The 18017-nt window shown below is 42.4% G+C and overlaps 1 protein-coding gene across 13 annotated transcripts in view; it reads right to left on the minus strand.

The window, feature by feature from the left end:
* The window catches only part of ESRRG (estrogen related receptor gamma), a 549261-nt gene that overhangs the window by 265155 nt on the left and 266089 nt on the right, over positions 1 to 18017 (minus strand). The window contains exons 1-2 of one of the 13 annotated variants that reach the window (XM_033099792.1): positions 9198 to 9559; positions 7277 to 7378 (exon numbers count right to left, since the gene is read on the minus strand). The exons of 11 other annotated variants lie outside the window; for them this stretch is intronic. The gene's annotated coding sequence lies outside the window, so the exon portion shown is untranslated. Of the gene's footprint in view, positions 1 to 7276; positions 7379 to 9197; positions 9560 to 18017 lie in introns of those variants that run through there. One more of the 13 variants, XM_033099795.1, reaches the window with a different exon arrangement.

Raw genomic sequence — 18017 nt, forward strand, 5'->3', positions numbered from 1 at the left:
TGGGAAAGACTAAAGGCTGACGTAAGTGTAAAAGGAATAAACTCCTACAGGGCTTGGGTTTTAGGGGACAGTAGACTTACACTGAATAAGACCTGGGGAAAGTATTCCTAAAGGTAAGTCTTCCTCAGTCACCTGACAGTTTGGAGAGAATCAAGAACCAAGCACCTTCTCAGCTTCGGTGGGTGGGAACTCTAGTCTGCAGGAACAGAATCTGTTCTGATAAGCTTCCGTATTCTACCACATTTCCTACTGGGAAAACAGTGGTTATAGGAATAGGGTAAAATAATTCCATCACCACGTCGAGAAGCGAACATGCAACCATTTGGAAACCTCTTAGGGGAGGGGCTTGAGTTGACATTCATTAACAGGGCAACATTTTTTTCTCCTTTTTTTTTTTTTTTTTCTTTTTCCTCACTGACTAGGCCCCTTTCCTAGACAGTGATCTCCTCTGGGGAGAGAGCTATTACTCCAGAGATAGTGAAAAGGGTTCGATGAGTGGAGAGAAGAAAAGCAAAGGTTTTGCTTAGCACAGTTCACAGCTGACGTTTCACCAAAGGAAAGTTCAAGTTGTATGAATAAAACGGATATTTCACTGGGAGATCATTTCCCTGGAGGGTATGAGCTGTATCTTCAGGGACCTGGGTAATCTCCAGCCTTCTTCTCCTGGGAAAGAAAGGACTCAGGAAAGCTGACTTCCTCTGTCCACCATCAAATTGCTGACAAGTGAATACAGCTCAAGCAGCCAAGAACCAAAATCATTTTTCTGTCATTTAAGAAAAATCACTAAAATATTGAAAGAGAAAAGAACCGAATGGCATGGTACAAGGAAGGGCCTTAGGTTCAGTTAATTTCCATTCCAGAAAACAAGCCCTTGATTCTTGCATCTCTTGACAAAGACTGCTTACTCTCAAAAAATGAGAGGACTGCCCCAAAGGCATAATAAAGTAATATGCTCTAAGGACTAAACCTTAAACCAACAGACTTGAAAAATAAAATAAATTGACAGCCCCGTTTCTTAATTACATCTGCATTTTCTGGAAAATAAACAAATAAATAATCCGACCATGTAATACATTAAAATTTAACATACAGTTTTCAAAACACAAACACATACCTATATACGAAAATAAAGGTGATTTTTAAATGTTGACTCCTGGGATTTTGATTTAAGATGGGAAAGACTTTTCTGTCTCTATCTCAGTAATTATCAGTAAAACCACAAGAAGGAGTAACAGATACACATTCTCCGTCTTTGATAAAAATAGGAGACATACTTTTGTCTGAACTCTGGTATGCGAAGTTGAAAAGCAGAGAGTAGAATAGCAACCATTCAAGAGCCGTGCAGGAAGTAAGCAGAAAATGTAAGCAAACGGGGATATCCACGAGCAGCCCTCTTCACTCTGAAAGCTCAGGAATCAAGGGCATTGGGTGCCAGGTACTGGCGTACGGTAGGGCTGAGGTGAGGGGCTAAAACCAGACGGAGATGGTCGCAAGTCTGCCCCTACATCCTCTACCTACGCCTTACAAGCATAGCAACCAGCCCTCCTGCTCCCTTTGCTTTGGAGAACTTGAGCTGGAGAAACTCATGATGGCAATGCCAGGAGCCTTGGAGTGAGGGAAAAGCAGGGGGTGCCTCAGGACCCCTTGCTGAAAATGAGGGCATTCCAGGAAAGCCAGCATATCCTCACCCCTTTTCCCCACTGGGCTCCTAGGACACCCTCAGGTACTTGTTTTTCTCCAAGGCAGGGTACCGGAGGACTCTGTTCGGGAGAAATAGAAGGTTCCAGAGAAAAGAACTACAGACACCAATATCTTGGGGTTCTCTCAACAACAACAGAAAAAACTGGCTTACAAAATCACGCTAGAGTAAAACTGTCCCTTCCACAATCCCTAAGCATGTATCTAATGAACACCTTTTTAGGGCCTCACTCTTAAATATGAGTGGAACAAGCATTTGAGGAATTTCTTCTCCTCCATTACGAATATTCGTAAATGCATGACTTTCCGATCTCCAAAAAAAAATCCTTCACCGGCCTCTACGGTCTCTTCTATCTCCAGTCCGCTTCCCTTCCTTCTTTTCCCTGCCTAACTTCCTGTGGAAGTTCCTCTTTCTCTCCTGGCTTCTCACTAACCCCGAGGTCTGTCTGATTTTACCACCAGCCCCTCCACACTTCCCGATGCTCAAAGCCAGTGACTTCTGGGTTGATTCCCCTGCTGTTCTGACGCTCCTGGCTCTTGGTCCCCAACCTCAAAACCTCAGAGTCACTTCTCTTAAAAAAATACACTTTTTTTATGTGAGAGTAGTTTGAAATTTGCAACACAGCTGTGACGATGGATAGCACAGCAGAGTTCTCTTCTAAGTATATCACACCCAGTTCCTCCTACCGCTAGCATCTTATGTTAGGAGGGTCCATTCGTCACAACCAATGAACCAATATCGATTCATCATTATTAACTAACCTCCATACTTTACTCAAAGTACCTTAATTCTGACCTATTTTCCCTTCTCTGTTTCAGGATCCCATTCAGGATCTCACATTTAGTTGCCATCTCTCCTTAGGCTCCCCTTGACTGTATGTACCAGTTCCTCAGGCTGTCCCTGTTTTTGATGACCTTGACATTTTGAGGGGTACTGGACAAGTATTTCATGGAACTCCTCATTTGAGATTTGCTTGATGTTTCTCTCATGATTAGACTTGGGTCCTGGGTTCTGGGGTGGAAGACCACAAAGGTAAGTGCCGTTTCATCACATCCTATCGAAGGTGCACACTATGACCTTGACTTATTACTGTTGATGTTGACCTTGATCACCTGGCTGAGGTCATCATTTGTCAAGTTTCTCCATTGTGGTTACTCTCCCCCACCCCTCTTTCCATGCTGTACTTTTGGAAAGAAGGTCATTAATCAGAGCCCACTCTTAAGAAGTGGGGAGCAGCGTCCTTCTTCGTTTAAGGGAGATACTTGGAAGTCTTCTCTCCCCTTGTCCCCTTGCTCCCCATTTCATTCACCACCCCCATAAGTAAGTAGTACAGCAGCCTCCAAGTCAGATACTGTAACTCCAAGCCCTGACTCTCCGGATTCAAAGGGGAGAGATTGAACTATATCTGGCACCTTAGGGCTTTCTTCCTGTCTCCTTTCCCTTTTTCAACAAATAACTGTCTGCTATGCACTAGGTACTGTATGAGCTTCAGGAACACAAAGGCCAGTCAAACAGAGACAGTCCCCGGGGGCTCAAAGGCTTGTAAGAGTGGCACCCAATTTAGCTGGGAAGTCAGAGAAGGCTTCCCTGAGGTGGTGACTTTTGACTCAAGATCTGAATGGTGAAGTAAGCCCGTGAAAAGGGGAGACAAGAAAGAAGAGAGCATTCTAGAGGAACTGCATGTGGAAAGACTCTGACATGTGAGGGAGTTGGGGGAAGGGCGACGGTACCACACGCACGGATCAAAACGGCCTCAGGAAAGCCAGGAAGGGCTGCTTCCTACAAATCTTATAAGCTTTGTGTGGCCACCAACAGCAAGGCAGTATCGTGCACAGATTGGAGTTTTAAATAGATTGTTAAATCTGCCAAAATCTATGTGGGCAGTAAGAATGGAGACAGGCTGACCAGGACAGGAGACCTTACAGCAGTCCAGAGAGGCAATGCTAGCTTGGCCTAAGACAGGGACCATGGCGATGGAGGAAAAAGGACCGATGTAAGAGACAGACAGAAATATGTGATCCTGGATGGAGTGACTTGACTTCTCTGTATCTCAGTTTCTTCATCTGTAAAAAGGAGATACTCATATGCTGACCACATAGAGCTGTGAGGTATTGAGTTAATATAAGCAAAACAGTTAAAGAAGGGCCGGGCTCATAGAAAAACTGCTGTTATTATCAGTTACATCTTCTTGAATAGGTATCAAAATCAGTCAGGCTGTCAATCCCCTCAGAGACCAAATGAGGAAGACTGGCTTTATAATTTCCAACACCTTCTCCGGCCCTAAGTGGATAGTATTCTAAGCCATTATTCTTTGCTAGTCCGAGAGGACCAGAAGCTCTTATGTATGCTATCCCCAAGAGCTCAGTGAATAAATGTTACCTTATCTTATTTAACCTATGCCATTGCGATACCCATCAGACCCTTTTCAAAAAAAAAGACTGACAACAGATGGAAAAGTGTTTTCCTGACGAAGGAATTCTGATAAATATGAATTGGATTTTTTTTTTTATTTCTAAACATTTTACATTCAGGACCAGCAGAATTTGGTCTCCATCTCTACCCTTTACACAGAGACTCTATCTTGCTTGGCTGCCACGTTGAAAAAGTATTTCAGGAAAGAATCTATCTCAACAGGCTGTAACTATCCAAAGACACCGAACCGCAGCTTAAATGGACAATTTGATTCTTCGGGATAGAAGAGAGTCCTTGTAATCAGCGAATCAGCAAGGACTCAAGGCATTGATGATCGGGCTGGCATTATGCAGGGATTACGGACAGGATAAGGAAGACAGACCCTTGTCTTCCAGAAGCTTACAACTGACGGAGGCGGTAAGGGGTAAAGGTAATCCATACGCGAGAAGACTAAAGATAACATTATAGAAATTATGAATGATGTCTCCATTCAGACTGTAGGCAGAAGGGAGAGAATTCAGAGGAGAGGGACTGAGGGACATGCAATGACAAAAAGAGACAAGGACATTCTTATCACAATGAAGTTTTTACATCAACGAAAAGCTTGTGAAATCTCAACCAAGATGATAAAATGGTGCTTCGACCCATCCCAGGCACAACTAACCTCCTCAATACAAACACAAGCTAGAAGAAGCAAAACAGAAACAAGCCAGACCCTGCTACGAAGCTCGGTGAATCTACCTATGATCACTGGGTGTGTTTCATTTGTCAGTAAAGGGATTTTCACTATGGACCCCGAGAACAATGTCCTGTTCTTGAGGAAGGGGTGCCCTCCCAAACCAACTTTTATTTGTAAGTAAAAATATCCTAACTTAGGGAGGAATCTCAGTCACTTCCAAATAAAATTACACGAAAACAAAGAAAGGCAACAGAAGTTGTTACAGGTGAAAAAAAAAATAGACCGAAAATTCAGTTGTAAATGAGCTAACATCGCAGGTAAATCTGAACTAATAAAACAGATGATTTTACTGAAAACTTAACACCTCTCAACACAGCTGTCCGCCCAGTCAGGGAACCATTAACATCTTGTCACCAGTACCCAAAACACATCAATGATATGAATTCTACAAACAACCCAGAAGAACAAAAGGAATGCATTACTAACCAGCCAGTGCCACACACCTGCCCTTTCTTGGTGTATCTCTACACGCTGAAGCATTTGCAAAAGCAGGAAGAATACAGGCTGGAGAGAAAAGGAGGAAATTCATGCAGATAATTCTGACAAGCAAGCACAGATATGTCGACCAACTTGAGACCATTTAAGAAACATCTTTTCAAAATTACAGTTGATAAACTGGGGTATATGTGGTGGGGTTGCTAAAAGCCAGGAAAACATCCCTTTAATAACGGTAAGTCATTATAAACCACACTCTGTTAATAAGAAAGAAACATCATTTTCTCAAATTGAAAGACTAAAGCAGGGGTCTTAATAACTTTTGGGCCAGAGGTTCCTTTGAGGACTTGATGAAAGCCAGGGAATTTTTCCTCAGAAAATTGCATATGCTCACAAAATATAGCGTTCAATTTCATTAGAATTTACTGACTTACCTCTCTGCTGACCACCAAACCCATCCCTATGTGAGTTCCCCATTGTCTTGTGCGCCTATGTGTTAAAGGCTTATAAACCCCTGAATTTATAAACCCCTGTACTACAGAAACACGCAAAAGGCCTCGGAACAAGAATCTTAATACATTATTAAATAGAACAGGAATTACAAGTATTCCAATATACCGACTGTGTTGTATATAATGACACCCATTTAATTTTGTACCAATTCTTGATATGTAGGAGCTCATTTCTACCTCAGAGGCAATCCTGCCTATTTTACTCTTTCCATTTAGTCCCTACTGCATGCATTTGAGGCATTCTATCACACAAAAATACTTTGCAGAACAAAAGCAGAGAATAAAAGATATTTAATGGGTGAGACAAAAATGAGTCAGTTGTGCTTTTGGCAGCGCTGGTAACTGGTTTGTTTGTTTGTTTGCTTATTCAGTCAACCAACTATGAATATCTACACTGCGTTATGCTGGTGGGAGGGAGCAGGTTTGAAAAAGAGATTAGTCCCTCCTCTTGAAAGAGTTCACTGGCTAGTGCACTGACTGGAGAAGGGTTAGTATAACAAGGTTCGGTGAGGACATGAGGACCCCACCAAGGATGGGTTCTTTCTTCTTGGGGAAGTAGAGAAATTGAGCTGTATGGTGGCCAGTGACACTCATCCAGGAGGAACAGGAAAGGTACTTGTGACACAAAAGAAATAGCAATGAGCTTCTTCTCAAGGGAATGGGATGTTGAGGCAGCCGGCCATTAATGAAAGGAACAGTAGCAGAGAGAAAGTCAAAAAAGAGAGAATTCATTGAGTGGTGCTCGATTTGTGTCGTGTAATGTGCCAAAAGCTAGTTTACAATACCCAATAAAAAGCAGTTAGAAAGGAAATAGATACCGTAGGCAAAATAACAAACAAACAAACAAACAAACAAATATACAAACAAAAACTACATTCAGGACCAACTAAGTAATTGGTGGGGCCTAATGAAATATGAAAATTCAGGGCCCATTAAAAAAATGAAGAATTTCAAGATGGCGACAGCTGAGCATTACACCCAACACAGGGCTTATCTCAGCTTGGGTCACATGTCCTTGAATCTGGCCCTGATTATATTAGAAGAAAACTTCAAATGTTCACACCTATTCTTTGTTACCACAGACAAATAACCGACATTTTCCAAAATGACGCCCACAAAGCACTTAATATGCTCCAAGTACCAGGCTGGGAGCTTTACATTCACTTAATTTTCTCAGCAATCCTATGAGATAGATATTTCTATTCCCACTTATGGATTATAAAAGCAAGGTTAAGAGAGGTAAAGTAATCTATACCGAAGGGAAACATGATCTTACACATCTTGAAGTTATTCTCTCAATGCCTTTGTTCCAGCTGTATTGCAGTGGGTGCTCAATAGTGACTTGTAAATGGTGCTTTTATTTCTTTGCTATGGGTTCCTCTCTGACTGATCCATGGAAGTCCCAGTTCTCTGAAGTTAACCAGAGAGTTTGTGCTTACGAAGTGAACAAAAGACTGGCGCGTGAAGGGGACCACTCACCATTCCAGTTACACCACCCCAGGAAGTCCTACAGCATCCACTTCTAGGAGGAAGCAAAATGCCAGCCACTCTCAGAATTGTCCCTTTGCAATACTGACACAGCTATAAGGAAAAATTACATAATTTCTATGAGAAATTATGGACTGCGAGAGTCCTGAATCTAATTTTAAAAGAAGTTCATTGTTCAATCTTCAGAACCTACAGTCATTTCTGATATCTCCCAGCAAACCTCCAATTAATCGTTTCTGGAAACAAAAGCTAACTAGAATATTCAGGTTCATTTGTCCGCGCTCCTCCACCCACAGCCTTCCACCATCAACGCTACCCTTATAACCTGAAGAACCTACAGCCATCAGTGAAATTCAGTTTTTCCACTTAGGAATAAAAATCAGAACTGCCAAGATCACACCAGCACATGAATTCAACAGTAAAAACCAAAGAATCTAAATATGTACTAAAACTTCTTAGATTTTCATATACTTGTTTTTAGCCTATTTGAATAGGTGATCCCTCTTACACTTTTAGGGGGGCTTTTGGTGGTGTATTCAGGGCTTTCTGTCTTTTGGTCTTAGCTGCACACACACAACCTCTGTAAGTCAGAGTAGTGTGTGATTAATAGCTCTGCCAGCCATCCCTATTGAAAAACTATGCCTACATTATGTCTTTTTCCCCCCACTCCGTCCCTCATTTTCTCTGACTCTTATTTTTCTTCTCAGCAGAAATTACCTACTCTCACAGTTTCCTCCCCACTCCAAAGCCTTGTAACTTTATTCCACAGTGTTTTGTTTTGGGGAGCTTTTGTTCAGCAGATAATGGGCCTATTGGAATTAGGCAAGTAACCGATCAAAAAAGTTCTCCATAGGTTAATCACCTGCTAGTACCTCTCTTCCCCCCACCAACCCCCACTGCTACACGCCCCCTCCCCCCACACATCCCCTCCCATTCTAAATCCACAGTGGAGAAGTGGACACAAAGAAAAAAATTCAACCAATCAAATGATCTGCCACCTCACACCAAGGGAGCAGGAGTTTCGTAGTTCTGCTTGTACCCCTGGAAGTGTAAGTTGCTTTTTCAAAATTGTTTTGTCAGCCCCATGACAACTTAATTTATTATTATTATTATTATTATTATTATTTATATCCAGTGTCTCAACTCTGTTTGGGTGGCAATGTCTTGTCAATAGTTCATGCAGGTGTAGCATGGAAAAACCTAGCAACCCTGGCCGACAGCCAAGCTTACCAGTGACTGACGCTCGCTTAACTGAGCAACGCTTTGCTGTGCATGGATTGGGGCTATGACTATACAAGACCCAGAAGTGACAACCAGGGCGCCGCCTGGAATCCTAACAAAGCTGCTTCCAACTTGAGCTCAGGCAAGTGGAACCGGCACTTAAACTGAAGGCTAAGGGCCTTCAATCTGAGGCCTTTCTTTCTTTCTTTTTTTTTTTTTTTATCATTTATTTTCTGAATTAACCCTGGGATTTTCCAGGGAAAACAGCACGTTAGTACACTTAAATCACAAAACCTTGTACCTTTGAAAGAGGCCGCTGAAGATTTATTAACTCATAGGAGCAATCATTTAATTGCTTGCCACTGCTACACCACACACACAATTTTTTTTCTTTCAAATGACCAAATTAAACCTGCCACACAAATTTGTGCTTTGAAATTCCTGCTAAAGGATCATTCCTTTGAGAGAGTGATAAAACGAAGAATTGAAACACTCTCCTTGGGTACAAATGTCTGCACACATACCCTCCCCTTCCCCGCCCAAGATGCCTTCACATACAGAAGCAAATCATTCTCGTTTAAATGTTTCAAATCCATTTTCCAAGCCAGGTCCGAATCTCACTGTCATAGTTCCCTCTGTAATTTCAATGAAAGCCCATAAGCATTTACAAATGGAGGAACATCGTACTTACAATTTTGGGATGTGTAATGCAGCTGTGTATCGTATGAAAAAAACCTGTTATGTTTATATGTTGCTGTCCTTCCTGTTCAAAGACAACACCACTCTTGGGAAAGCTGAAGAAACTAGTGAGAACCAAAGTCCTTTCCACACCAGAAGCATGTGAACACTAGTCTTTGAATCGAGCTGCCGTAGCAGTTAGCAGAGTCTGTTGTTGTTTGAGAGTTTGTCTCTTAGATCAATTTCAGCCCAAAGCCAACAAGATGATGTACCATCTAACCTCACTGAATTTGGTGGTGCGCAACTGCAGAATCAAACACTTAGACTGATTTCCCACTTCATATATAAAAGCGGAATAGACATGACGAGGTATACACACACCAGGCCCCCGATTTGCACATCCATTTAAACAGCTAGCAATATTCCGAAGTTGTGCGTGGATAACTAGACAGCGTCAGAGTGACAGAGGCAGTGTCCCGGCTTTTTTAAAGCGCTGGGTGCCTCTTACTTGGAAAGAAGTTCTGTTCCATTGCATCAGACTCCGGGTAACACGATCCCATCCACCTAAGGGAGCATCAGAAGTCCGGACGGATCACAAGTGAAACGCTCTCCGTTGCCAGCTGAGATTGACATGTGCTGTTGTCATAAAGATCACACTGTCCAATTTGGCCACCTCGGTGGTCTTGAGAATAAACAAAGGTACAGTCTGTCAAAGTGAAAGGCGTTTGCCGGGCTCAAGTGTTAGGTTTCTGCAATGACAGTTTGCTGAATCTCTGTGGCTTAAAACACTCTGGTTTGTAATTGGGGGAGGGACAAAAAAAGATTCTCTTTCGGTATGTTGTTTTGCCTTGGCTCTGCCTTATTTCAGTTTGTTTTCTTAAGGCATGTATGCCCAGAGTACTACACGGGAAAGGAGGAGCGCCTCCCTGGCAGGGACACACTATGTATGGGTTTGGAAGGAGAGAGGGTGGCAGAAAGGCTGTTGTAACTCCTTCAAACCCAAACCTGGTTAGCTGAGAAACAGGTATTCAGAGGCGTCCTTTCTTTGCTCTGTGGGACTTGGAACCTGGACGCTATAATTGAAAGCCAGTGTATTAAGTATAACACATCAAACTACTGTTAACACCCAGCCTCCCGCAAGGCTGCCTCCTAACAGCTCTGTTTTCTGCCTCCAGTCTGTGCAAGCAAGTGGAACCATCACACGCACTGCATGCTAAAGGGCGCAGCCTTTGTCTTCTCCAAGTTCTGTCTATTTCAGAGGCTAACATGCAGCAATTAGTCTAATTAATGTGAAACAATGAGCTGTGTTACCACTTATCAAATTGATTGTTCCCCTATCAAAACAAAACAGGCTGGCTTTTTGATGTAATTTCAAGAGATGATTTGAAATGTCATGTTGCTGCAAGCCAATTACCTTATGACTAGAGTCACGGTCAACAGAATACATAATTAGCAGGAGTTTGGGAAGGCTGCTTCCTGCCAGTATGTTAATTAACTGTGTTTTGTCATAAAACAAAAAGGTTGTACGGGAGGTTTTGAAATAGGTCTTTTTTATTTACATTTCTTTGTGCTTATCAATGTGAGGCATGACAATGCAAAAGAATAGAAAATTTTAATTCCGCGACTTCAAATTAATACTCAGCTGCAAGGTCAGCCATGAGGTGCAGGATGCAATACCATTTACCTCGCTCTAGTCCTGCCCCAGTGTATTATATTACTCGAGGAGTTAAATTAAGTATCGGGTAAAACTCCAATGTAAGAAATACTGAGCTGGACGAAACAAATCCCCTAATAGACTTCTTTGGAGCTTCACTTGCTTTCGTAGATCTCGTGAGGGCTGGACAGCGCTTGGCTGCCCTGGGGATTACATTCAGGTGTCGTCTTTCTATTTCAATCTTGAAATTTGAAGAGAATAAACCCATCATCAAATGATGTTATTGCCTTTACCTCACCATGGTAGAGAGAGAATGCATAATGGGCACCTGTGGGCTTGTAAAGGAATCCTATCTGTGAGCGAGTCCAAGGCTCCAGAAATCAGCTGCAGCATCCGTTCGTCTGTGCCAGCCTGGCAATTCCATAGTCTTCGTTAAGGAACCGATTTTGTATTTCTTGAGCTCTCATGCAGTCTGGAGGTAGCTATAATCAGTAACTGCCAATTAACAATCGAGTTCATGGCAACCTTGAGTCATGGTTTGACATGCATTGTAAGTAAACTCACTTCCGGTTTGGAGAACAACTTGGAAGTACCCCAGATTCTAATACTATTGGTCCACTGCCTAATGGCATTGTGTTACCTGCAAAGACACAGGGGCCTCTCTCAGGCATCCCACAATTTTCTGTGAGAAATGGGTTACCATTTTGTAAGGGTCTAAAAACTCTTTTCTTCCTGGGATATGGCTCAAGTCTTGAAGTCATAATAGAATGGTCCTCTGGAGTCACAGAAAAACACAACACCATGCTATTGGAAACATTTAGTTTGCAAACTAGATTTTCCATCCTAATTTGTTTCCATTTATGAGCATTGTTTTTTTGTTTTGTTTTGTTGTTTTCCATTTCTGACATCATTAAAAATACGTAAAATGTAGTACAGAAAACATTAAATGGATGGAGCATAATGCTTTTTCTTTGGGGGTACGGGTTTTGCATCTTGGTGAGGGAGGGTAAGGGACCTTGGGGTACAGAGAGTTGACAGAAAGGAGGTGGGGCTCAGCTGTGCTACTTGGGAGAAGACATTGGGCCTCTGATAAATTCTTCATTCCTCTGCCAATATAAAAGTTTATCAGAAATTGTGATGAGAATTTTCAAAGGGGGTTGATTGAGAGAGAGAACCAGGATGAGGATGGTTCGCCAAGACACCCGGCTCATTAAGTAGGAATAATAGCTAACCGTCGCTGAGCGCTTTCCAGGGGCCAGGACAGCACTCATCCCAACCGGCGTGGACTTGGCACGTGAAGTGGGTACAGGACAAAAGGAATTTACCAATTTCATAGCTGGGCATTAAGATTCTGGAAGGTTTGGTGCATCCCCACTTTGGAACCCTAGAGTGGAATGCCATCTTAGAAATGTACTCACCGAAACCCCCTCTCCTACACAGGTTCTCCCCAAGTGAAATGAGATCCCTCCAAGAGGAGTCTCTTTGGGGGAACTTAGAGACACAGCCAAATATATTTCAGAAGTCCCTGGACTCTGGCTGATACAAAAACTTAGAATTCCTGATATGCGGGTGCTATGAACACTCTAAAGCGAAAGCATCGACCACAGACAGCATGGGACGCCACAACATCTGGGCTTTGGTCACATCCAAGGGTGAGATAAAACCCATCTAAGATGACGAGGCTGAAAAAAGCCCATCTGAGCTAGAAGCTTGGATGAGTCGTGACGAGGGATCCTCAATGAATCTAAAATTAACCATTTAACATAAGGTTTGGTAACAACCGAAGGCAATGGTTTACTTGTGATATTATTACAGCTCTGTTCGGTCCCAACTGAACCCTTCCTAGCCCCTAACGCCATTATGCATAACAGCAAGTTTCGTTTCATGTGATTTCTCAGAGGAATTTATATATATATATATAATTTTTTTTCCCTTAAATGAGAAGGAAAGTTAGAAAGGGAAAGAGAGGCCAGAGGAGGAACTTAAGTGGCTACCAGTGGGTTTACACGTCTACGTATTTACATACCAGGCACTGTGCTAACTTTCCGTATTCCCTCATTGGGTTTTCACAACAACTCTGCAAGGTGGGTACTATTTTTCCAACTATAACTTCTGTAAATGCTAATGATAAGTCAAGAAGCCTTTAGACAGGATAATTGATTCAGCCAAAGTCCTGGAACAAACTTTGCTTCTAAAACTTGACTCCTTCCCCACACTACCCAGGCTCTTTGGTGTTTTTTTGGTGTGGTTGTTAAAATTTAATGTAATGTCTGAACCGACTCAGGGTCTGGCTGCTTTGTGATAGTAAAAGAAAAGAAAGCACAACAAGGCCTCTGGTCGTCACCATTAAAACCCGATCACAATGAATCGGGGACAATAGCTCCAAGTACCAAGCAGTATTAGGAGTGACCTCTCCATCATTGGAAGGCTCGCAGATTAGGATTTAAGGAACACGGTGGGGACAGCAGCACTGCTGGGCTGAATCCAACATGTCTTCCTGAAATGTAAGGAAATTTTAAAGCAAATCAACATGGTCAGGAACTAGGCCTTTTTTTTTTTTTTTTCCCACCTTAAATGCTAAAATTCCTCACAAATGTTTTCTTCAGGCTTTTAGTAAATCTGAGCATCTCCTGCAGAAGACAAGTGCGAAACTGAAAACAAAAAACAGCGTCTTTGTCAGCAGCTCTAACAAGGTGTGCGGCATCAAGCCCGAGGGACTGTCGCCCCTCTGGCCCCTCTTAGGGTAAGGTAGATAAGAGCCCTCCGGGAGCCAGGAAACACCCAGTGGGGGGCCTAGAAGGGGCAGTCCCCACAGGCGCTGTGGAAATGTCACTCAGGCACCCGGCTTGCCTCCACCACCTTTCACAGAGCTAAACATCTCTTTATGTCAGAGCAAATTGGGCAAGCCTCAAATCTCTTTTGATTCTTTTTTTCTAACTTCAATACGATGAGCTCGGGGAATGAGGGAGAAAGAGAGATGGAGGAAAAGAGAAGGACAGTTCAGGTCACATGAAAGCACTGTGACACAGCTACACGCCTGAAAACAGTTCCTGGGAACTCTTCGGCCTTTTATGAGTGGCAGCAGTGAAAAAGAGCAGTGGTGGGGTCACCCGCTTGCTTTCCCACATTCAGATCACCAGGGCTCAGGCTTCTTCCTCAAGCGTGCACCAGTACTTCAAGACGGGCGTCGATGCCCTTCTGCAAATGGCAGGGACACCTGACCTTTGGTCGCATGCCATGTCTGTTCCTTTCTGCTCCTGGTTGTAACCCACCTGCACATCTAGGCTCAGAGCATGAGTGTTATAAAACAATCCTTCCATGTCTTTTAGGTGGCACGTATGTCAGTATTCCTGTATGTATTCCAGATTCCTCAAGGAAGGTGTCAAAGTCTGAAAAGAGTCCAGCTGGGAAGAAGGCAACATGGTGTATGGGGGAGAAGCACAACCTTAGAGACACAGTCTACGGAGAGCCTCAAATGTAGTTGAGGGAGGGACCGAGTGGTATATGGAATTGGTGGGCCTACATCAGGGGGAATACAGCATATATGTTACATATATGTCATCTATGTAGTACACAATATGCATGGTATGTATGAGATGTATATGTGTATGTAGGTGCACGTGTGCATGCACACACACACAGATTTTTGGTTAAGAATTAGCCCACTTTCCCAATAGCAATATTTGGGAACCATATTAGACGCCTTGAGAAACTAAAAATGTAACCTGTCTTTCTTCATGCACAGCTCTGACCAAAAGACATGAGATCACTGGGCTCTGTTTCGAGAGGTAAAACTAATTTCCCAAAATAAAGACAGTAAGACATCAGATTGCTGGATTTATTGGCACGCATATGGAGAATCTGAATTCTACAAAGGGTTCTTTTTTTAAACGGGAGGCTCGGTTACACTCGAGGAAGGGTTTGGTATGGGAGGAGATGGAGCCTATCAAATAGAATGACATAATATAAATATTTCATTTAGTCATTATCATTTCTCTTTACGATGATGAGAAGACATTATTATCATATTTTTTATTCTAACTCATAAAAAATGGTCAATCTTCCACATTTGTAATGGGCTACAGCACACTAATCTCAGTTTGGCATAAATCTCATACACACCACTCAGTATTTTCAATATAAATATAATGACTTCTGATTTTAGGGAAAAATAACAATGCTTAAAAAAAAAAATCACTAGTTAATGGTAACTTCCCCTATCGGTCATTTATGTAAGAGTGTGCACTTGCAAAAATAAACTTTCTGCATATTCATTATGAAGAAGACGGCTGACAATCAGTAGGAGAAGCAGCACATTTCTTCTCGAGGATTAGGCTCCAATTGGTTGAATTTCAACACCAACCTGGCAATTTTACTATTAAGTCAGCAGAAGTGAGTTCTTACACACCATGCCACTTACTACGGGAGAACATCAGGCAATGGGAAAAGAACACGCTAGAATAAATTGTGCATTATTTCTGGCATTAGTTAAAGGAACAGAGCATTATAAGAAAAAAAATACAGTCCCATTGATTTTTACAGGTGTTTAATACAGATAAGCTGAAAAAAGGGTTTCCATTTTAAGCCCAGTGATGGCTAAAGATGCATTCAAATATGTTCAAAAGCAATCTAAAGTCTTCTAAAATGGTGTTTAAGCTATTCAAGCAAAACGTAAATAGTTTTTGTGGTAGTACTGAGGAATGGAGAACAAAAACAGAGTCCGAGGAGCTGACTCTGGCACCCTGCCGGCCACTGTAAAATCGGGGGGGGGGGGGGGAGCATTAAAACAGAGGTAATCCTGCTTATCCATGACATGATCACAGCTTATTTAGAGAAAACAGTAACAGGCTGCCCTTAAGAAGGCGGAAGACATAATTACCCTGGAAGTCTCCAGGTCCCTCTCTCTAGAGAAGATACCAAAAGAAACAATCAAGTTGAAGACTGAACTATGTTTACGAGATCTTCTATAAAGAAACTAAATCCATGAGTTATTTTTTTTCTACCTTGTCTGTTTTTCACACCTTCTTTAAAGTTCGTTTAGAAATAGGGAACATTTTAGACGTTGCCTGACATCACTAATTCGATACATTTAAGTGCTTTGCAAAAACCAAATGGAAAAAAAAAGTTTATGTTTGCATAATCACTGAATGGATAATTTTTGTATTTCACTTATTTGTGGGGGGGGGGGGCGGGGGTGGTCATTCGTCTCCACGTTCTGCAGAGCTATCTGTTCACGAAGTAGATTACATAATGAACAGGCCAAAAAAAAAAAAAAAAAAAAGATAGCAACTATTTCTGACCACATCAGAGCATTCCCAGATGCTTTAAGACAATGAGAGATATTCTTGCTTTGGGCATTCTTCCTTACGTACTATGATTTGTCTTTTTCTCATTAACAATCAGTGTTCCTTTCTTAGAAACACATTTTGATAATTCTGGCTCAAATATAAGTCTAATTTCTGTAGTTTGCACCCCTTGTACGTCTTCCTTCTTTCTTTTTTTTAATCCCCTCCTCTCAATGACCTTGGCCAGATATCTTCCCCTTCGCTTTACTATTATGATACTATCTTAAGTAACCATAGGAGAGATGATCTTGTGTGGACAAATATGAGGGGATGTGGGTAGTTAGCCAAAGCCCTTCTGGACAACTGACCAGTAAGCATAAAATTAGTGCCTGTTTTGTACGCCATATCGCAATGGGGACAGAGATGACTAAATGAAGAGCGAAGTGGCTCACGAGACAGAAACATCCCTCTCATAACAAATATTAGAAAAAGGACAAACATCATGTTCACCAGGACAGAAGAACCCTGGACAACTGAGCAGTTAAGTATAAACCCTGTGCAGTCTGAGCGAGAGGGGCAGCCAAAGCTCAGTTGGATGGGATTGTTGTCCTGATGCCCGGTCACTAACAGATCCCGTGAGTTGTGCTGGCTGACTCATGTTCTGGACATGCTAAAGTGGAAAGCCCACGATTCAGATGCTCCTGTCTGTTAAACACATGATGTGATCAGCTAAAAGTCAGAGCACCTAGAGAAGTAACCGTCATCATCCTGGTGAGTGATACTTCTGGACGCTAACCGGCTCAGCTGTGACTGGCCATGTGTCTCAGAGTTTCCGTATGTAAAATGTCATGGGACTCCTTTATGTCATCAGGGCTATGGGGACATGTAAAAGCAGTCTTTGCCATATCAGGAACTTAGGAATACTCTGAAATTTTGTTGCACTTGTCATGGAATTTAGTTATGGAATTTAGTTAAAATGGTTCAGGAAATATGACTCAACTAAAAAAAAAAAAATCTCAGAATTTATATCAGATAGAGGTATACGCCTCTATCAGACTGTGAGTCTACGTAGGTGGAGGGAAGAGACAGGAGTAGCCAAGGACACAAGTTTGGAAGCCAAAGAAATCCAAATCCAAACTTTTGCCTGACCACCATCGAGCAACATTTGGTAGGCCATGTTACGTCTCAGCTGGCTGGTCTGCAAAATGGGGAAATACAAAAATCTTGCCCCTCCCAGGGAGGTTCTAGTGAAGCTCAATAGCTGGATGTGTGTGAAATTTGCCCACAAATGTTTAAGCATGGGACTGGTTACTATTAGGTTGGTGCAAACTAATCGCGGTTCCGGCCATTATGTTTAACCATTTAAACCGCCATCACTGTTGCACCAACCTAATATTCACCTGGATTTTCACCACCAAGTCCCGCATAGGTAGTGGGGCGGATCGCTCCTGAGGGACAGAATTCTTACTGCTCTTGTGAATTGGAGGAATAGTATCTCAGTGGCATTCAGTGGTGTTTGTTGATGTATTAGGAACCTCTGCTGTGGATCTCGTTCTCAATAAAGAGATTAAGCAGACTAATTTGTCATTTCTGTTCCACTGCCTGCTTTCCTGCCTGCAGCACCACTGACATCCCAGGAGCTCCTCAACCCAATTATTACCCATTTTGCATTAGTTGCTAAAAGTAGAGCTAATGTGCCCCCAAAAGCTTTGCTCCTTGGTGGTGGGAAGACAAAAACAAACAAACAAAAAAACCCCTCCTGGTCTATACACCACAAGACTGTTGTCATTTGGTGAGAAGAAACACCCCCGGACCCCTGGGCCATATCTAGTGATCAAACCAAATTAGCAGCCTGACAGCCGTGGTCATGAGTGACAGACCTGTGCTTTTTTAG

The sequence above is a fragment of the Rhinolophus ferrumequinum genome, chromosome 27 (genome assembly GCF_004115265.2).
Source record: "Rhinolophus ferrumequinum isolate MPI-CBG mRhiFer1 chromosome 27, mRhiFer1_v1.p, whole genome shotgun sequence".
NCBI classification, from domain to species: domain Eukaryota; kingdom Metazoa; phylum Chordata; class Mammalia; order Chiroptera; family Rhinolophidae; genus Rhinolophus; species Rhinolophus ferrumequinum.